This window comes from Phalacrocorax carbo, chromosome 4 (assembly GCF_963921805.1).
Source record: "Phalacrocorax carbo chromosome 4, bPhaCar2.1, whole genome shotgun sequence".
In the NCBI taxonomy this organism is placed as follows: Eukaryota; Metazoa; Chordata; class Aves; order Suliformes; family Phalacrocoracidae; genus Phalacrocorax; species Phalacrocorax carbo.
Genome location: NC_087516.1, coordinates 15,238,712 through 15,260,884, shown reverse-complemented (window position 1 = coordinate 15,260,884; position 22,173 = coordinate 15,238,712). Strand labels below are relative to the sequence as shown.

The window sequence follows — 22,173 nt, the reverse complement described above, 5'->3', positions numbered from 1 at the left end:
CAATTTTGCATGTCTGGTTATTAATGAGAATGTTTGGAAAAGGCATGTTTGAAATTAGGTGTAAGATCCACATGAACAAGATTTCTCAGTGTCTAGCCTGTAAAACTTGTTCTGCTGTTGTGGGTTGTCATCTGTTGGTCCCTGAGTCTGGTCTGGAAGAGTTACTATTGATTCTGCTCAGTGGGCTCCTGTTGTAGTCAAATCCCTGTCATTTAAGTAATGATAAAAGGATTGGGGGAGGGGGGAAGTTATGTAGATGTCTATGGGCAAAGAACAGAATTCACTGTCAAGTCTTCCTTTCTATAAGAGCTGGGCCTACTAGTGAAATTATTTTTTGAGGAAAATAGCATAATTTCCCAAAGCCTCCTACTACAAGTCAGTTCTTTCCTGCATATCAGAGTTGGTGCACCACGTCTGAAAGGTGATGTGTAGGATGAGGTATTGTAATACTGCTCATGTGGAATGCATGTAAACTAGAAACCCTGTATTGAGACTTGCGTTTGGATGCCTTCCTGTGGAGGTGGTTGCTTGTGCTTCAGCTTCCATTGGAATTATTTATTGGCATATGGCCTGAGCTTCTAATTCTGGAAGGACTAATATGGTCTTTGTAGTTGGATGGTAAATCCTGACTACGCAACTGGAAAGATACTCTTCTGTTGGACCCAATGTGATAGTGCAGGCTGCCTGATGATCCAGCATAGGCAGATTGCAAACTGAGTTGAAGGAGCCCAGTGGTGCTGTTCTGAATCAGGCCCCTACATTACTTGTATTTGCTTCAAACTGAAAAAGTCTTGTGCTAAACGCAAAAGTCACGAAATAGTGGTGGGGCAGGAGCTCCTAGCTGCAGCATGACTCCTGCTTTCTAATCTCAGTTCACAAACACCCTCAAAGCTGGGTTTTCTTTCACTGTGTGTTCCACTGGTAGTTTGAAATGCCAGGTATATCATGTTTTAATTTTTTTTTTCCTAGAGGGGAAACAAATACTGAACTCTGTATAAAGCAAAAGACGTTTTCCAAAAAGACTGCAGGCCTTTCTGGAGATAGCTACATGGAAGTAGAGTGTTGCTGAGTTTAAGCTTTCTCCTTAACAAGCTTTTCTGGTCTGTCAGCTGTAGATTGTCAGCCTCTGCAAAACAGTAGGGATAGCTGTTCGCTGTCAGGGTGACTATAAAATGTATGTGTAGGACTGGAAACAGTTCTCTCCTTTGGACAAAGTGTGATTGTTTCAGCCATCATTTTTCTTTCCCATTCTCTGTGAGCCCTCTTTTGCCTGTGATGAGAGTGCAGAGCTGGCAGCTGGTGGCAGGCAAGCTATTGACGCCTTGGCCTGCTCTGGAACAGAGAAACAGCAGGAAGAGACTGGGTGGACTGTCATGAGGTCCTGACTTCCATGATGCCCAAATTCTGTTCTTCAGCAGTACTGTGCAGATTGTAGTGACCTCAAAAGGAAGTATATGAGGTACTTGTCATGGGTATAAAATTAGGCTGTAAGTGGGAATGCAAATAAAAAAAAAAAAAAGCCCTTAGGTGTTGCTGTATTAAGAGTTGTGAGTATTTTAATGCTAGTTGAAGCCCTGACCAAACATGGCTCCTCAAGCCCCACTTCTCTTAAAGGTTTCTGTTTTATGCAGGAACATGCTTTTAAGCTCTAGCTGGCAGTTACTGGAAAGCAGGTTTCGCTTCACCATGACTGACAGCTCGCCTGCTTTACAGTTGAAAATGCAGCTTAATTAGGCCGGGGTTAGATCTGGAGAGCTAATGTGACCAGTAATTCCTCACAAGGCTGTATGGCAGGGATTCTCCTCCCCTCCCCCTCTAACAGTGTGATTTAATCGCGGTTGCCTGTTCCATTTCTGCCACGCTTGTACAGAACATTGGCCTTCCAAGAAGCTGGTCTATACTGTCAGCCAGAAGCTAACAGCAGCTGTTCTGTGGAATATCATCAGCAAATCCTAAATGAGATCTTTGAATTGGCAATGGATAATTGGAAAGGTAAAGGACATCAGAAATCCATTTTGAGATGTAAGTTTGTTTTGTAGAAAGTTGGACATGTGATATAATTATGGATAGGACACAACAGATGTTCTGGCACCTCTGTTCTTCTGCTAAATGCTTTTTCTCTTAACCATTAAAGATTATCAGAGTGAGGGGAACTGCCTGAAAAATCTTATTTACATTAATATTTTTCTGAAGCAAAGTGCCAAAGCTGTGGGATCCTTGATTTTTTTTTAAGCTACTTTCCTAAGCAGAGAATCCAAGAATTTCTCCTACTGCATGCATTACTATGTCATTGCAGATACTGTTTCATGGCTGTGGCACAAGGAATGATTTGCTGATCAAACCTTTTCCCAACGATAAATTTAGCCGTAGCTATGTTTGCGATGAAAGTATACTGAGGAGAAAAAGGTGCCTGCCTTGTGCCCAGGAGCAGAATGATGCTGTTAACTGGCTGGGCTGAGAACAAGTCACAAGTTGTCATATATACAGCAGATGCGTGTGCTAAGACTGCAAAGCTCCCCAGAGAGGCCTGGGAATGAAGCTGGTCAGTGAAAGAATCATAGAATATCTCAAGTTGGAAGGGACTTTTAAGGATCAAGTCCAACTCCCTGCTCCTTACAGGACTACCTAAAACTAAACCACATGACTAAAAGCATCATCCAGATGCTCCTTGAACTCAATATCGGCTATCAAATCCTGAAGAAAATAGATTTTTCTTCTAAGTAATTACAATGAACTGTGTAAGCCTTGCAAAATAGAATTCGGTGTCCAGAGAAGGCAGCTGGGAGATAAGAAAGCATTTGTTTTATGACTATATCCATGAAGAGAGCTGAGAGGCTGATAGAAGGGAACATGCCACCTCTGAGAACTGGGTGATAAAGTATACAGTCAAGGAGAACTAATTGGGATGTTGATAAGAACGAGAACAAAAACTAAGTGTCCTTTAGGTGAACTATCCTCATAATACTAATAATCACACCCATAGGCCAAAAAAAAACCCCCCAACTCAAATAAGCCCCTCACTCTCTGAGCATGCATGGTAAATCTAAAGCAAGCTGTAACTTTAAGTTGAAATGAGAAAGTAAGTAACCAATTATTAGCTGAGGAGTGTGAATATTAGCTGTTACTGGCACATTTAACTGTATAAATACCTCATAGTTTCTTGGTACGGTGTACTAGCTTTGTGGATTACCACCTAGCACCCATCTTTGCGCAAAAATGAATTAAATAAAACGCCTCCGCTCTGTGTCTAGTTTGGCATTTTGCACACTGGGTGAACGAACATGGCTTGTGGCCATGACCACTTCCTTGGGGAGCCTGTTCCAGTGACCAACCACCCTCTCAGTGAAGAACCTTTTCCTAATGTCCAATCCAAACTTCCCCTGATGCAGCTTCATTCCATTTCCTTGTGTCCTATCGCTGGTCACCAGAGAGAGGAGATCAGCACCTCCCCCTCCACTGTCTGCCTTGAGGAAGTTATAGACTGCGATGAATAAATGCATGTCTTTTGCATACTAAAGGAAGTTCCTTTGTAATGCCAACATTTTTACTGACAGGAAAATTAAATAAATTACATCAGCTCAGTCATGTTCGTGGAAGGGACCCTGAAGACCCCCTCCGTCCTCTAGTCTCGTGTATCAAGTAGGGCTATGAGCAATACTAGACCAGGTCAGCTGTGTTTTATTTTCTAGCCAAGTCTTAGAAAACTTAAAAGGATGGAGATTATGCAGCCTCTGTGAGTAATCTGTTCCAGTCAAGTTTTTCCTAATGTCCAACCTGAGCCTCCCAAGCTGTATTGTGCGGCCACTGTCCCTCGTTCACATTTTCTGTTGCTAGCAGCAGGAGGTTGAACACTATGGCCTTGGTATTGTCCTGGAATATTTTCTCTGTTACCTGCTGGCCACCAGTTGGATGTTAAGTTGTTGATTGCTGCCTTCTCAGCCAGGTGGTCCATTCCTCCAGCCCATATCTCTCAGCTTCTAAGGGAGACTGCTGTGGAAGAAGGTGTCTGAAGTCCGGAGGTGCTGCATCCTTCACCTCATCTGCATTGCTATCAGGGGTGAAATGCATAGGTATGAAGTGGTCCAGTGTGATTTGCCTGTGGCAAGTCTGTGTTGGCTCCTCCTTTGTCCTGCAAGTGTTTAGGATTGAATTCCAATGGGAAGTGCTCCTTCATCCTCCTGGAGACTGCAGTGGAAGTGAACTAATCCTTGTTCCTGGGACTTTATTTTATTCAAAGTTGCAGCAGTGAGTTGGGTACATCAACGTTTTTCCAGTGATCGGGGCCCTCCCGTGATAAATGTGATTTTTCTCATGGATGATAGATAACTATGTTGTAACCACATTGGCCAACTATTTCAACAGCTCTGGGTGGGTCCCATCACAGCCCTATGGACTTGAATACATCCAGTTTTTAGGCAGACTCTAACGTTGCTTCCTCCTGATGACTGCCCCTTTCTTCTTTAGAGTGCACTGGCACATGCAGAGGTTGGGGAGCAGGCCTGCCTGTCAAAACCAAGGCCAAAAAGTGTTTTAAGTACTTGAGCATTTTCTATCACCTGGTGCCAGGTTATTTCCCCCATTTAACAAGAGGCCCCCACTTTTCCTTGAAAATTTCAAGACAAGAAACTGCATTGTGCACTGTTACAAATATCAGAAGCACTGCTTCTTTTGCTCTATTAAAGCAGAGACAGTAGAAGAAACTGTTTATATTTTGTGGCCTAGTTGCCTGGGACTTGCAGCAAGTGTATCAAGTTTGAGGAATATGCCTCAATTTCAAACTCATTCTGAATTTACCATCTTTATTTCTGAAATATTCAATCATGTGGCTGTAATAACAATTACATCCTGACGAGAGGAGATTTGTAGATGGCTGTAGGTTCATTAAGTTCTACAGTTCATGGTTCACACTAGCTCTTTATAAGCCAAGCTGAGAGACACACAGGAAATCAAGCCAGGCTTGTATTAGCTGTTTTCTTTTCCTGTTCTATAGGTTAGCTGGCAGCTAAGTATACTGCCTATGTAACTGTGAGCACCTGCAGCAGGGTTTTTTACTGTTGGTTCAGACCAGCCACCTTGTGCTGTGGGCAGTCAGACCTCGCACATATGTGAGTTAGACCAGTTGGTTCTGACTTCCCTTACAGAAAGATAAAAGTCTGAAGTGTGGCTTACCCCTGACACAGAAAGGGGTTTCTTCTTGGGTACCCAGAAATGCTTGTCATTCCCAGTTGCCTGGTCTGCATGATTGCCAGCAAGTCCATTCCACATGAACAAATGAGTCATCTGTATTAGCAATCCCTGAAAACATGGCTTATCAACATTATTCAGGCCAGATTGTCAGAAGATCTGACTGCTTGGGAGCTGCTTAGCATGTCAGACAGGTCTCAACCTGTTGATTTGCTTTACTCTGTAAAGCTTGCAATCATTAAAATGGGAAGGGGGGAGTCTCCCAAGGGTAGCCAGGGGTGAGTATTTAGGCAAAATAAATATTAACAGGTGTCTATGCTGTGATTCACATGCTCTGAAGACAGGCCAGAAATGACACAGATTTCTGGATTGGTATATTTAACCTTTTTTTCATGTACCCTGTTGCCTATATGCAGTCCCAGGTATGACCCAGAGGTAGTGGTTTCAGGATGGGGAAATTGTGTGGGGAAGTAGCTGCAGCCAAATAAGTTAAAGCGTAAGGTACTTACAGTCTTTCTACAGATTTCTCAACAGCACCTATTTGGAGGTGGAAAACAGTCCCTTCTGCTGAGTATTTTTGTAATCTCCATGGAGAATCCACTTTCAAGCAGTTAAAAGACAAATCTTTAGTGTGTGCAGCAGACTAAGCCATGCCTCAGTTTACAAATACAGGAACACCTGCATCATATAAAAATGTAAAATAGAAACATCAAGGTAAGAAAGGAATCAAGAACACACCTAATCAGATCATACATGTACATATTCGATACTTTTTAGACTTAGGCATTAAGAATGAAAATAATGCCTCTAAATGTCAAAAAATCGCTAACAGTTACATCTTTGCAACTGGTAGTTACCATATTCTAGGGCATCATTTAGTCACCAGCACTGCCCTGTGCGAAGGCAAGCGATATATTTTTAATATTAGCGGTCATAAAGGGTTAAAGGACATTTTTATAGTTACATGTAGGAATCCGGTGCATGTATTTCTTAGATCGCTAGATGTAATGCCGGCAGTGTTGCTGGGAGGGGCACTTGGTGCCGGGTGTGACCCAGGAATGAGTGACATGCCGGGCTGGAGGGTAGCGGCGGTGGCCTGCCAGGACAGAGCTCCAGCGCCAGGTGGCGGAGCAGCACCGCCAAGCCCGTCTCCCACTACGGCCTTTCCCACTCTTTTCAGCGGATTGTCCTTTCCAGACCGCCACTTTGAAATTATCTCTGTTTTGGAAATGGTTCACCTGTTCCTGCGTATGACTGCGCCCTGCAGCACACACAGTAACAAGGGTAGTTCACAGCCCCGGCCAAACATAGCTCACATGTCAGTTAGGTCCGTACGTCCTACCCAGCTCGCTTCTGCTGCTGTTCATTTACCCAGGGCTGTCAGTGAGCGAGGTCCCACAGAACAGGACAGTGTGTCTAACAGGGAAGAAGACCGTTTGACACGGAGCTGATAGTACCTCATGTCAGATCAGCATATCACCATGCCAGCAAAGATGGTTCTTTCTACTACGTACTATACAGAAAAGGGCCACTAAGGGGGTTAGAACTTAAAGCAGGCAAAAAGAAATGAAGAGATGAAAAGGTAGGCAGTGTCAGAAATATGAATTCATAAATTTTTACTCTATTTATATGCCTGTGTTTAAGGGCAACTCTGCAACAATCTTTCCTTACAAGAGCAGAGAAAGTGATGCCTGGTCAAACTGGAATCAAAGGCAAGGTGCTGAGTCTTCAGTTCACAAGGCAGGAGAGAGGAACTGAAGGACGAAGACACATGCACTGGAGCTTTGGCACCTGTGGTCACTGTAGGGGTTGACCAGTGCTAAGAGAATCAATGAGGTGCTTGATCAGTTAAGAAACAACTCAAAGGTGAAAACAGTGGAGGTTTGTACAGCAGCTCTGATACTGAAACAAAATATGAATAAATGAGCCTTTATTTATCAGGGGACCAGATCATACACGACTTACCAACAAAACAAGTTAAATCATTTCCTCTCTTTTGTGGTCAGTACAGCTTGATTGATTAATGTGTAGGTTAACAGAGTCAGTGAGAGCAGAAGTAAAATCTGCAGTGTATAACAAGGCAGCAAAACCAATTGTACAGAGAGCTGGAACCAGAGAGAGTTGCTGACCCTACCCTGATAACCATGAATGCACAGAGAACGTCATAGCTGGACTGTGCAAGAGTCAACGACCAGCTGAGCCAACAAAGGACTGATATGAAGGAAAGGTCTTTCAAGGTTGTTAGATTACACTCCTTGGCAGAAGAGTGCTGTTGGGTTTTGCGGGCAGCCTACTGCAGCTGACAAGGTTGGTCACGCTGCAGAGACAGTCCTGCGGCGGCAATGTGGGCAGGGTCCCAAAGGCAACAAGGGGTGTGCCATCAGCAGATTGCTCAAGGGGCACAGGGATAGCACCTAACCCAGACAACAACAGCTGACCTGACTTAGGTCTCCTGGCACCATAGCTGTCTCCAGGTTTCTTGGTGATGCAGGTATGCCTGAAAATATCTGAAGCACAACAGTCCTTCTACACAGGAGATAACTGAGAAAATTGAGGCTTGCCCAGTGCGTGTATTATTCAATCATTCTTGTTCTCTTTCTCACAGATGGTCAGAGCCACCAAAGAAGAGGAAAGGCTTCCACACACAGTAGTCTCCCTTGATAATGTTGTCAGTTCATCCTCTCACATGCAGCATTTCTGGCAGGGCAGTAGAGAGAGACTGACCACCATCAGTGATTCCAGCCACCATCTCAGTGTCTTTCCAGAACAGTTCATTCTACTCCAAGAATACACCAACCTACAGATCATCTTGGGCTGGAGGTCATCTGTCTTAGCTGTACCATCCAGGTCTGCTCTCCAACTCCAGTCTCTTTTCAAAGACCCTACTCATAAAAGCTTATGACTCTTCGCTTATCCCTGAAGATGTTCAGGAGGACTCCTCTGTACCTGGCTACAGGACACCAAAAAGAAAATGAGGCTGAGGCCCACACTGGATACAAAGAAACTCAGCTGAGTTGAGTTGTCAAGGTTAGGTCGCAGAGAGCATGGCCAGGCACCATGCTGGACCATATACCTGCTTGATTTCCATGTCTAGTGTGAACAAGGCTCAGTGTCACAGCAGCTGTCTGGACAGCAAGGAGGAAGATTGCTGAATGGCCCTGCCTGGCCTATGGCACCCTGGTCCTTGAGGGCATGCTGGTGGGATGGGGGCAAGCTGTGCCTGCCCTCAGCATAACTGGGCACACTCAGTGGGGACACTGTGAGAGCCAGAGGTGGACATGTGGGCTGGGAAGGCCCACAGGGAGAGCCCCAGGGTCTGTGGGGGGTTGACCTGGGGAGAGAGGGAGACAGTTTTCCCATGCATCCAGAGGAGACTATGTAGAGTTGGCTGGATTTGTTTACAATTTTTTCATCCCACCTTTTCCAGAAGATGAAATATTCTTTACCTGAAAGTCCATAGTTCAAATTTGTGTTGCGGTCTAAAGTCAAAGCTCCTTCCATGTACCTGCAGTGTACACTTTAAGGACAAAGACAAGGCTGTTGCATTTTTGAGTCAGGTTCCTGTCACAGCAAACGGGATTGGGGTGCAGGTTTTGCACAATCTGAGTTTTGCGTACCTTTCCTGGCACTTCTGTTTTTCAGGAAAAAAGCATTGGGAGCTTCGGGGGGCACCTACATCATCAACTGGTATCAGTTCCCACTATTTCAGTGGTTAACAAGTTCAAGGGGTTTTTACCATTTCTTCTCAACAGTGGCCTACCTGCAGAGAACAGACACCAAGGCACATCCATATGGACAAGTGGCTGAAAGAGAGCATTTTTTTAACAGCAAGTAGCAGAAAACCTCCATCTCAGCCAGACTGCTCTGTCTTCTCCAAGAAGTTCTTGGATTTTATTTGGTGAGGTTTCTAACGCTGACAATGATAAGAATCTGTTACTTTTGACAGGCCATAGCCAGATCAAGGCTTTTGATTAGTATCCCTTTGAAAAGGACTTACCTTAAGATCAGCCTTCCAGAGAAAAAAATCAGGCCTCTGCTTCTAAAGTATTTCCGCTAGATGCCTGTTTTATCTCTTATTTGGCTGAGGTGTATGGCTTGGTGTCCATGTGGCTGCTCTCTCATTCTGTGTGCTCCACCAAGAGAAACAAGATCTTACCACACAGCACTCACTAGCTCCAACACAACTGTTTTGGTTCCCAGACAGTCTTAGCCTGTCATCACGAGGTCCTGCTAGACCTTTGGAAATGCTGTCCTGAGATAGAAGCTACTTTAAACTCTTTAGGTCATCACATCTCTTTCTGTTCCCTTGGAGTAGTGTCTGAATGATCTGAACGATGCACTGTCCTCCATAAGATAACAGATGGACAGCACAGATCTCCCCATTTCTCCAAAGTTCCAAAGGTAAGGAACTACTGCCAGGTTTATGAAAGGAAAGCTTGAGATAAAGTACACCATGTGCTCTCACTGCTGGTTTTTCTCAGCTCCATAGAGAGTTTAGTGGAATTCAGCATCTACCCAGCACTGCGGGACAGATATCATGTTTGTGGGCTAATTCTTTTTTTGACATCTTTTCCTGCTGCCTGGCAGTACGTGGAAATGCAAGACTGGCTTTGCGTGATTATTTACAGAATGATGAGTTTGCTTTCCCAGGTATCATTGCTTTCAAGCCACTGTATCACTTTGGCATTAAACTAATGTAAGTATTAACCTCTGGGACACTTGCATTATACATTAAGCAGCAGTGCTGCAGTACTGGGATTTAGGTTATATCATGCCAATCACTTACCAAAATTAATTAAATTCTGCCAAGTATTTTTAAATTTCTGGATATTTTTAAGGAGAAGAAAAGGAAGTTTGGATAAGGGAACCTGAGCGTCAAAAATAACATCTCCTAGGAGTGGTTTTCTAAATGGTGCCAGATTCTGATAAATACAATAGATACTCTTTTTTAATATAAATATGTCTGTCTTTTCTGGCATTGGGTTGTGAAGTGCACATTAAATCATTAAACTTTAGATTATTAGATTATGATGGCAACATTAAAAAATGCTATACTTCTAAAAGGGATTAATGCACAAGTCATAATTGTCCATATACAGCTCACAGTGGTTGATTTTTCCATAGAAACTAGGATCTTAAAGAGATAGGCTTTTAAAGAGATCAGCTAAATTACAGTTTGGCTGCTCTTTTAGGTGGAAGTCCATAGCTTAAAATTCTTCATCTCTAAAATCCTTCTTCTTTCCCATGACCTAGGCAAGCCCTGTAATAACAACAATGCACTTACTAGTATGCCTACCAGAACAGAACTTTTTAAAATTGGAATTCTATACCTAAAAGCCTTCTTCCTGTATTTTGATGTGGGTTTGTCCATTACTGGCTAATACATACCATGTGATTTGTTTTCATGACCAGCAGCATGCTAGCACGATACGTATTACTGAAAGTATGTAGAAGTGGTTTGCACTATTTATTTATCCATTTAACTCCTTGTTTTGCTCTATTGTCTGTCTCATTCGTTATTAGTGCTTGCCCTGTCAATACAGAAAGAGAGTCCATATGTCCCCCAGCAACCACATTCTGAGTATTTGGGGAGGATTTCCCTTTAGAGATGTGCGGACAGTGTGCCCATATCCTATTCACAGCATGAAAGGTCTCACTTCAAATGGTGTTGGTAGAAGGGAAACCTAGCGTCACTCAACACCAATGTATTTCTCTGCTGAGTCATACATGCCTGCCTCACGAGCGTGGCAGGATTGGTACTCTGCCAATATGATGCTTTGCCAGATTTGTGTTCTGCACAGGATAAGTGGCCATTCATTGAGTGCAATTGTTATATCCTGGTGATTTAGCCAGGTTTATGTAATTATAGAAGAGAGGTTTTTTCTTTGTCTGCTGTAATTGGAACAATTTCCTGTTTGCTATACAACATGACGGCAGTTTCCACCTCTCTTTTGCAATCTGTACCATCATGTTACACCTAAGATAACACCTACATTATGATCATTGCTACATGCCAGTAGATTTTATGGGAGATTTTTACTTGATATTATGTTGCTGTTACCTTATTTAACACAGTGCTGTCTTAGTGCTTTATTCTCATAAATTGTATCATTACTTTTCTTAGGCAAGAAAAGACTTCCCCTGTCATTTATTATCTGAGAAGATGGTAATGTGTCATGCTAAAAAAATTGCCAGAGGAAACAATTCAGGCCACTCTTCTGTGGGCTGGAGCTTGCTTCCCAGTGACCCCTGGTGAGACACCTCCCTTCGTGACATATCTCACTGAAGTTAAGGTCAGAAGGAACTATTAGATCATCAAATTCGGACTGATGCATATCGAAGGCATTTAAATTGCACCCAGGAATGTCTTACTTGTTACACATTAAGTTTTCAGGTGATTAAACTACACCATTGTCTGGTGCTTAACAAGATTGACTCCTCCCTCTACCCCCAGCAGAAATACTATTTCTTTCTCACCGGGACCAACAAGCCTGGAGGTCAAAGACCCCATGGCTGCAGGCATACTGCAAAACAAAGCAGGGCCAGATACATACTGCAAGATAAAGCAGGGTCAAAGTGGAACAGTTTATTCATGTCCACACCACATGGTGCTTGGATTTGTACCTCTCCTGACCACTACAGTTTCTGGGCTCCTACGACACAATTTTGAGTTCAGCATGACTGAAATAATATAAGTGCTGTGTTGAAACCCACCAGGGGCATAGTTTGATAACCTGACATGACCTGAGTGTGCTGCATGCCTTCGGGAATCACCTGAGGGTACAAAGTCTGCTGGTATATTGTTGGAGGACTGTGTAGGGTACAGAAGCCAAACCTGGCACAGTTTTGTCCATAATGCCTATTGTGAATGGTCCTTGTAGTCTGCTGTCTTCCAGACTGGACCCAGTTATCATCTCATACTGGGTTAACTGGGTCAGATCAAAACCATGCCACATACTGACAGTCATTACCGTGCTTCAGGTTGCTGTGTCTCCCTGTTATTGAGGAGCATACCATAGCCTCTAACTGTGTCAAGCAGCAGTTCCAATTTAGGAAGAAAGTGATTCCAGCTCAGATTAAGAACCAGTGCAGAAATGGGACCTAGAGACCCAAACCCAGTAAGATCTGGCATGTGTTTTCACCCTCAACTTCCAAATCCATGAAGAAGTTACATGCCTTCCTGGCAGACATATATACAAGCTTTTTGTTAACTGAAGATGGATTTTATTTGAACAGTAAGCTTTCTGAAAAAAAATGAAAACTGGATAGTTCCAGAATAATTCTGTTTTTTCCCCTTAAAAGCACAAATGCTGAATGAAGGACTAACCTACTTAAATATCACAGGAGATTCCTTGTGTCCTGGTTCCAGCTGGGATAGTTATTTTTCTTTCTAGTAGCTGGCATAGTGCTGTGTTTTGCATTTAACATGAGAATAATGTTGATAACAAACTGATGTTTTAGTTGCTGCTAAGTAGAGCTTACACTAGTCAAGGACTTTTCAGCTTCCCGTGCTCTGCCGGGTGCACAAGAAGCTGGGAGGAGAGGGGGCACAGCCAGGACAGCTGACCCAAACTGGCCAAAGGTATATTCTATATCATAGGACATCACACTCAGTATATAAACTGGGGGGAGTTGGCCGGGTGGCAGCAATTGTGGCTCGGGGACTGCGGTGGTGAGCAGTTGTGTAACTTGTCTATTTTTCCCCAGGTTTTGGTTCTCTCTCTTTTGTTGTTTTCCTATTAATTACATTATTATTATTATTATTACTATTACTACTACTACCACCACCACCACCACTACTACTACTATTACTACTACTATACTGTTCTTATCGCAACCCACAAGTTTTCTTACTTTTCCCCTTCTGATTCTCTCCCCCATCCCACAGGGGTGGGGGGAGTGAGCGAGCGGCTGTGTGGTGCTTAGTTGCTGGCTAGGGATAAACCACAACACCTTGACTCTGTAACAAACTGCTAGACAAGGAACTGGCTGCATGTAGAATCCCCTGGGATGCCAGAAAAGGCTGGTTTCAGTCAAGTTATACTGACACAAAAACTGAAGGAAGAGAGTCATTGATCAAGCAAAAACATAGAGGCAGTATTTTATTTGTTTCTGTTTCCTCATGCTCTTTTCACTATGGCTTTGCCACAGCCATTAAAATTACATGACTTTTACAAATAATCTCTCTTTTTTAATATGTATAATATCTCTACAGAATCATAGAGTGGGTGATGGTGGAAGGGACCTCTGAGGTCATCTTGTCCAAAGCCCTGCTCAAGCAGGGCCACCTACAGCTGGTTGCCCAGGACTGTGACTAGATCATGTCTAGACATCATAACATAGAATCATAGAATCATTGAGGCTGCCAAGCCCACCACTAAACCATATCCTCAAGCACCACGTCTACCCTTCTTTTAAATACCCCCAGGGATGGAGACTCAACCACCTCCATAGATATTTCCTCCTGACACTTGTGCATGACTTTTAATTGTAATTTCATAATTGGCTCTTTGTAAGAGCCAACTTGTCCTTTTCATCATCGCCAGCCATGTTCTTTCAGTGTCTTTAAGTCTAGTAACTCCAGCAGTGCTGATCTTGGGAGTCTGTGTACTCTGTGAATCCATGTTAGAGACCCCAAACAGAGTATTTACCCATTTGTGGAGCATTATTTGCTTCTTTAACTTATGTTCATAAAAATATTTTCAATTCTTCTGTCTGGGGAAACAATGTTGGAAATACAGACTAAGTCTACTGTGGTCTAGACTGGTCTTCCTGATCTGCCAGTTCCTTGAAAAAACTGTTCACAAGCCGTGAATTGCCTTTTGGGGTTCTTGGCAATATAGTCTACCATACTGCTTGGTTTTATTTTTCTGATCATTTTTAAAGACCTGCTTTTGCATTAAATTAATTGTTTAGCTCAGATGGGCTCATAATTTTATTATGTTTTCATTCTTCTTAACACCATCCTGAATTTTAAAGGTTCCACTTAACTGAGTTTAACAAAGCCAAAGAAGCAGATAAAGAAAACTCCATACTTGCAGTTTATTGAGTTCCTTTCCCACTATTTTTGTAGTTTTGATATGTAGTTTTGATTTTGATTGTGCTTTATCTGAAATGCAAGAAAAGATGCAGAAGTCATTATGTAATTGATGCCAGTAACAAAATGTCCATTGGTTTCAATAGGCCCAGGATTCATATGAAGTAATGTGATAGTCATTCATTTGTATTTCATTATCCACTGCAAACCATGGAATCACAAACCTGAGGTCCTGTTGTTTTAGATGCTGTACAAGTGCAAAAGATCTCTTCACTTTCAGTCTTTCTCTCTTATACATAAGCTCAAATCTACTTAATAGAGAACTTGATGTTGCATGACTCAGAGCTGTAAGTGACAGCCAGGCCCATGTTTACAGCCAGGTAAATTCTTTGCTGTGAGGAAACTAAGATTATATTAACAAGTCCCACAAGTGCATTCAAGGTAAAAACTGGGTTCCAGTTCCAGTTATTTTGGGGCCTGTGTGTAACAAAAAAATATGCTGCACTCTTTGCATCTTACTGTGGATCTGCCCAGAGTGCTGCAGTGCCAAAGGCAGACGACTGAGATGCCTCAGGTGCAAAAGGGAGAAAGGCCATGTTGGCTCAGTGGTCCCCGAAGGTGAAGAAGCAGGCGGACAGGCCACCTGGTGTGCTTCGTGCCTTACAGAAGTACCCAGGCAGGCATCAGTGCCACACAAAGCCTGCAACCATTTTGTCCAGCCATGGTCTCTCTGGAAGAAGGAAAGGCCACTCCAGAAAAGGCCTGCTCTAAAAGTAAATTTGAAATTTAAAACAGGTCACAAGCCTTCATTTTCCAGAAAATTGTTCAAATTAACTAACGATAGAAGGACAAACTGAGCCTTTGAATTTCTGAAAGCTGTGAGGAGGGCATTTCCTTGCAGAGCTGAGTCTTAGGGCACTTCACATAGAGAACAGTAAGGAAGCCCTCTCATACAGTGTTTGATGTGAGGGTAGATTAAATCTTTACTAACGAGTCAACAGGGGTTTCATGAGAAGACTGTATGTTGAATTAATATTTTCCCAGCTTCACTATCCATGCTTCCTGGACAGCAGCACTCAAATTTGAGGTCTTGTAATTAAATCTGAGCTGCCAATACTGTGGAAATTGCCTTCTCGTGTTATTGCTCAGCCTCTTTGATCCGGTGTCTGTCACAACAGCCATCTGGTGCAGTTAGAGAGAAAATGCTCCGCATCTTCTTGACATAGGATATGGACAGCCCTGTACTAACATATTAATATGTTGATGTTTGTCCTTTTTTAATCCTGCTTTTAATATTAAAGTGCAATTTTCATTTAATACAAATGAGAACCTAGTGAAGCACATAAACGTCAACTAAAAGTGAACTTTCAGTCCATACTGAAAGTTCAGGACAATGAAAATTTCATTAGGTTGACAGGAGATGTGTCAGATCTCTAAGAAGCCTGCATACATCACATATATCTGAGCCAGCAAACCGACAAAAAATAATTTAGGCAGGAAGTCACTTGCTGCCTCTGCATCTGGGAAGCTTGTGAAACGTACCCTTAGCTGTCATAGCCATTTTGGCATCAGGAAATTTCTCCTTCCTACTGCTGAAATCCTTTTTTTATATCAGAGAGATCAGTCACTGCAGACACATCAATATAGCGGTGACTGCTGATCTGATTGTTTACAGACTGTGTTTGTTCATCGCCTCTGGCTTTTACACGAAAATTTTGAACATTTTCTTTGTTTTCTGTACTTCTGGAAAGAAAAGTTCCTTGCAGTCTCTCCTGATCCTTCTGGGCCATTTATGAAGGAGTTCTTCGGACATAGTTGGTCTTTCACAGTTAGGTCTGTCCCACAAGGAAAAAGGTGCTGAGACTTTTAGGTTAAAAATTTAATGATTAACAAAAAGATTCACAACTAACAAAATACCTTTAATCATTTCTGGTTTCAGCAGGTGGTTTTCACATCTGCTGTCACATTTAGGAGTTAATGATAAAGAAAGCATTTTAAAGCACCTTTTACAGAATCTGAAAGACCTCACTTGCGCTGTTACACCAGTTCAAATACAGTTGATACCCATCTCATTTAAAACTTAGGTCAATGTATGGAAATATGTAACTATTCTCTGACTGTCACAGAACAAGAGGGAATTGTCCAAGAAAGAGAGATGCAATATATGACTTTGTTTGACCTCCCCCAACCTCCAACACTTTGCTTCTGTCAGGTCTGATTTCAAAGCAGTTTTAAAGCAATTTTATTTAAATGAACATCGCAACTTAATGCGACACACTTTTAACTAGGAAAAATAAAACCAGCTAAGGGTGTCTTTTAGGATGTTAAAAAAAAAGATCATAGCACAAAAAGATTAAATCTTTACCAGCAGTGTTAACAACAATTATTTTTTATTGAAATGTTTTATTGAAATTTTTATTGAAATGTGCTGTGAGAGTTCTTCATTTGACATAAATTTGAGAAGACACTTAAAAAAGGTAAACCAAAACAAAGAAAATAATTTCAATCATTAAAAATAGGGACAACAACCCCACCTTTTTGCATTAACTTTCACTAAAGCCATAACCATTTTGGTGTTCATAAAAGGCAGTTAAAATGAACCAGGAGAGAAGTTATTACCAACCAGCTCTACTTATTAATGTGTATTGTATAAACTCTCCTGTTTCTTATTGCTCTCATCCTTGCTTATTCTTCATCCTCTTCCCCACTTTCTTTCCCAGAGGGAGTTTGCATTGACTCACAGGTTTCTATACATTTTCTATACATTTGAAGCAAATGTATAGAAACAGGGATAATGATGTATTGTTAACAATTCAGGAAGTATTAACTAACTAACAATAGCCTGGAAGAAAGGGAAGAGAAATGAAATGAGATCTGCTTGTTGGTAGAATTAGGATTCATAGGTCAAAGCCAGTCAGAAGGTCTTGACGTCATTACGATGTACGGTTGCAGGAGGTTCAGGATTGTATAGGTAGAAAAAAAGGTTTTCCCCAAGCAGTTGTTTCCTGAAACTACTATGTAGCCTTTATATTAATCCTGGGAAAAAGGAGTGGTTGCTTTTTGTTTCTTCAGTGTTTGTATTTGCTCTTTGTGTCATTTACTATGTGTAAGAGGAAGGAAATTCAAGACATACTGTGGTGGAAATGCCCTTAGGAAAGTAGCGGAGATGGGTATAGACCTGAGTCTTGCTCTACCTGTTCACCCCAGCTCTGTTACTCTTCTGTTAGCTCCAAAAAACCCACTATCATATTTATATTAAGACATGGCATACTTTAACTCTCTGGATTACTTCATTTGCTTAGCAGGCTTCGTCAGGAGCACTCTGATAGTTTGTCTTTAAATTGAAAATTTCTGAAAATATGTTCATTGCACTAAACTTTCACTGAGAACCAAAATAAAATTATGATGGTAATTCTCTCTGCCTTGCCACCAGAAGGCAGACTGCAGCACAATGACTGCAGTGCTCTCTAGGATACAGGAAACCACCAAAGTGGTTTCTTGCTAGTATAAGAAAGACAGGAGATAAGAAAGTATATTAATGGAGAGAATTTCATTCTGGGGAGAATTCTGTGGCTAAGGCTTGTACAATGCTCTAATCTCTTAACCTGGCCTTTCTGCCAGCAATGTTGCAGTAAAGCATTCTTGACATTATCATTCTGAGTAATAGGTTCAGCAACTGAAGTTGAGGGTGAAGAATTTTATTATTTCTGCAGATAGACTTTCACACTTTGATGATGTTCTGTTCTGTGTCAGATGTGCACCAATGGGCCCTTTGCTGACTGCAGTGTTTCTGTAAGTGCATTTTAAATGCAGATAGAAAGCAAAAAGCAGTGTGCCTTTCTTTCTAAATCATTTTAGAAGGCCAACAGTATCCTGGGCTGCATTAAAAGGAGCGTGGCCAGCAGGTCAGGGGAGTTTATCCTCCCCCTCTACTCTGCCCTAGTGAGACCACATCTGGAGTGCTGTGTCCAGTTCTGGGGCCCCCAGTTTAAGAAGGACAGGGAACTGCTTGAGCAAGTCCAGCGGAGACCTACCAAGATGATCAGGGGAGTGGAGCATCTCCCTTATGAGGAAAGGCTGAGAGACCTGGGTTTGTTCAGCCTGGAGAAGAGAAGACACAGGGGGGATTTCATCAATACCTATAAATATCTAAAGGGTGGGTGTCAGGATGATGGGACTAGGCTCTTTTCATTAGTGCCCAGTGACAGGCCAAGGGGCAATGGGCCCAAGGTGGAACACGGGAAGTTCCACCTCAATATGAGAAAAAGATCTTCTTTCCTGTGCGGGTGCCAGAGCAGGGGCACAGGCTGCCCAGGGAGGCTGTGGATTCCCTTCCCTGGAGACATTCAAAACCCTGCCTGCACGCGTTCCTGTGCCCCCTGCTCTGGGTGTGCCTGCTCAAGCAGGCGGGTTGGATGAGATGATCTCCAGAGGTCCCTGCCAACCCCTACTGTATGTGATTCTGTGACTTATTTGGTACTTTATTGCTACATATCTTCAGGAATACACTCTTCTCATTTGAACATTGAAACCTATTAAAAACTCAACAAGTAGCAATGTGAGTGGTTTCCCCAATATTTAGTGTAGCTTCTGCCTGAGAAACTGTGACCAACACCTGGCATTTACAAGGAGTTATTCCACAACTAAGAAGCATTTAATTTTATATATATTTTTTAAGGTGGACTGCGAGGGTCTACACCAAATTATATTCTTTGCACAGTGTTGACATGCTACATTGCTGAATCTGCTTTTAAAAGATTGTGATTTGAGTTGACGACAGCTCTTACCCAAGAATCCATGGATCTGAATCCAGTTAAAAGGGATAAAAATGACTGCTCCAGTTTATGCTAGCTCTTGATAACAACTATGGCCTGTTCTACTATCTGAGAACTGACTGCACTAGCGAAGCATTTTTCCATTCCTTTGCCCAGAAGCTGGAGTCAGGGAAAAAGAACTGGAGCTCTCAGGAAGGAAATTCCTATCCTGAAGCTAGACTATAGAGCCAGGCAAAGAATCCCACACACTACTGCTGTGCTGGTCCCTAAAGCAGTCTGCTGTTGCCACGTGATTTACTGAATTATCTGTTTACATTTGTATTTTTCCCCCACTCCCCAAGTTCTCCTACAGCTGCAAACACCATAGCAGCCCCATTCAAGGATGCTTCCTCAGTCATAGTGGGGCAGTACTGCTACAGCAGGAACAAAAGATTTATTAACAATTGCACTGTGACCAACAAAGTACCTGAACTGTCAGGAATTGGCATAAATCAGAATATAAATTATTTTTCCTGTCAGAAGAGGCCTTGGAGCAATAGAATATGAACAGGATCTGAAAAAAGAAACTAGGTGTTAGCAGAGAAAGGAGTACATCTTGCACAGGAAGATTTTTGGCAGGAGAGACAAAAAAATAACGAAGTGAGCTTGGTCCTCAGCCAGACAAAAGTTCACGAGAGGAACTAAGCTGTGCTTACAGCAGCCTGATGAAGGGGGGGGACCTGGTTTTTATGGGCTTCAAGAAAGGAGTCCGAAGTGAAGGGTGAACACAAAGGACATTGCATTTTGGAAATGGGCCATTTCTAAATGATCTTTACCTTCTTGTTCCTATCCTGGGAATATAAAACAATAGAATGTTAAAAACTCCCTCCAAAGACTATCTCTCTGCATCTGCTTTTTTACATTGGTCATCTATAAACCCGAGATGATCAGTAAATCAGAAGATTCAAGCTTTAAAGGGGACTGTGTCCATCTGACAGCTTACTACTAGACCCAGGGCTAGGTAATTGGATCATGGACTTTTGTCTCTCAGGTAGCAGCTGAAGGCAGGACAGCTATTTGATAAGACAGGCACTCACAGCTTGGGAGGCCTGAAACTTTCTGAGGAGTTGGCCGTAGTACCTTCTAAAGGAGTATCCAGCACGGGGGCTTACCCGGAATATTGAAATGGTAATCCAGAGATCCAATGTAACAGTAATCTCTTTGCAGTGTTGTCAGTGACTTGGAGAAATGTTTCACTACACCATAATGCTGAAAAGTATAGTTAACTTTGTTCCTAAATCCTTTTCATTTCTGTCTTGATCTTCTTGGAACAGAATGAAGTTGAGGTAACAGGCAGGAAATTGTAAGGCTCAACCAATAGTTTGAATTCTGCAGATGAAAACAGAAGTTATAATTTCTGGAATAAATTGTAAGATTTATATAATAGAATAGATATAAATGCATTATGTAACATAATATAGCAGTGTATTATATACTTCAATATTGATTGGACTTCCAAAAATTATTGCAATTATATATTAAAATATACAAGGCATATAATTTATTGTCATATACAAAATGTAATGATGTAGTAAGTCATATAAAATTATCAGGCTAAAGACTGACATACTAAAAGTTGTACCCAGCTTCCATATATTGTAGGCTATTCCACAAGGTGATCTTTTCAGACCTTAATTGATAAGAACTCAATGAGAATGAATTAGATATTTCATTAATCAGTATTTTGCAGAACCCAAATGAAAAGTTTACTATCCACTATTTAACATGATCTTGATGATAACTGTGGCCTAAAACCAGCCAGGGTACAGTTGGAAACTGCTCAGATTGCATCATTCTAGTGTGAAAACATTGATGCTGATGATGCTTTTCATATATGAGAAGTCAAAGACTTGAGTCCTTGAGTTTCTGTCCTTACAGGCAGATTGTCTTTGCATCCTCCACAAGCTTCTCAGCAAAAGTCCTCATATCTTCCACCAAAGCTGAAGGAAAATGCTTACTTTTAGCCTAGAAATAGGAGATGGAGGTGGGCTGCGATCTACATCTGTTGTTCTCATGGGTAAGTATAAACAAGGAATCACTTTTTATCAAGCAGAAGCTCAACCATATACTCAAATTTGAGTATATGGCTGTTAACTTCAAAGGGAAGAACTACATATAAAAGAAAGTCATAACACTGAGAAAAAAGCTTATGGTTTTATTGCCTATATACTGTGGCCTAGCTATTTTAAAAAATCCCTCTTTTTGTTTGTGTTTCAATGTATAAATGTTGTCCTTTTTCTTTTTTCTTTCTGTGAGCTCTGCTACATGAATGTTTTATTGGGCAGTAGCTAGTATGAAGTTTTTTTTGTTTTTATGTTATGGCAAAATCTGTTGATCCCACAACAAACAACAATTAACTGTACACCTAATGTTTTAACTTGTAATTTAGAATTTTCCATCTACTAATATCTGTGTTTGGAAAGCTGTTACCAATGTGTTAGGAAAACAATGGATAGAATAAAAGTAAAGCTTTATACAAAACTGACATGCCATTTTCTTACTATGCAACGACAGCAAGCAAGACAGCCCCAAATGGGTTGTGTTTCATTTGTACAGTCACTATAATTCTGAAGTGATACATCTGATGAGCAAAGGGCTGGAGAACCTGCCCTGTGAGGAAAGACTGAAGGAGTAAGGTCTTTTCTCCCTGGAGAAGAGAAGGCTCAGGGGGGACCTCACCACAGTATTCTAGTATTTAAAGGCTACAAAGAGGACTGAGGGTGTCTCTTCACAAGGAGTCACATGAAGAAGACAAGGGGCAATGGGTACCAGTTGCACCAGGGGAGGTTTCATCTTGATATAAGAAAGGCATTTTTTATGGTGAGTACATCCATCACTGGAACAACCTCCCCAGGGATGTGGCAGAGTCCCCGCCACTGGAGTTTTTCAAGATGCAGTTGTACAGGGTGCTGGATATTCTCATCTAGCCTTCCTTTCTCACAGAAGGTTGGACCAGATAATCTTTTGAGGTCCCTTCCAACCTGGGCTGTGCTATGACTCTATGATTCCCAAAAATTACCTTTTAAAAAAGAAATCTCCTCATGACCAAGAATTTCCTTTTGAAATATGTTTGAAAGTTCCTTGGCAATATGACTGGATGATATATATTTACAGGTATTTTTATTTTCAAATTTGTCA

At 41.8% G+C, this 22,173-nt stretch overlaps 1 long non-coding RNA gene across 1 annotated transcript; it reads left to right on the top strand.

The window, feature by feature from the left end:
• Window positions 1-7,528: 7,528 nt before the first annotated feature.
• On the top strand, window positions 7,529-21,499 carry LOC135313037 (uncharacterized). Its single transcript, XR_010372593.1, has 3 exons — window positions 7,529-7,675; window positions 7,790-9,585; window positions 11,309-21,499. It is a non-coding gene; the product is annotated as an uncharacterized LOC135313037 (long non-coding RNA).
• The last annotated feature ends 674 nt before the right edge of the window (window positions 21,500-22,173 follow it).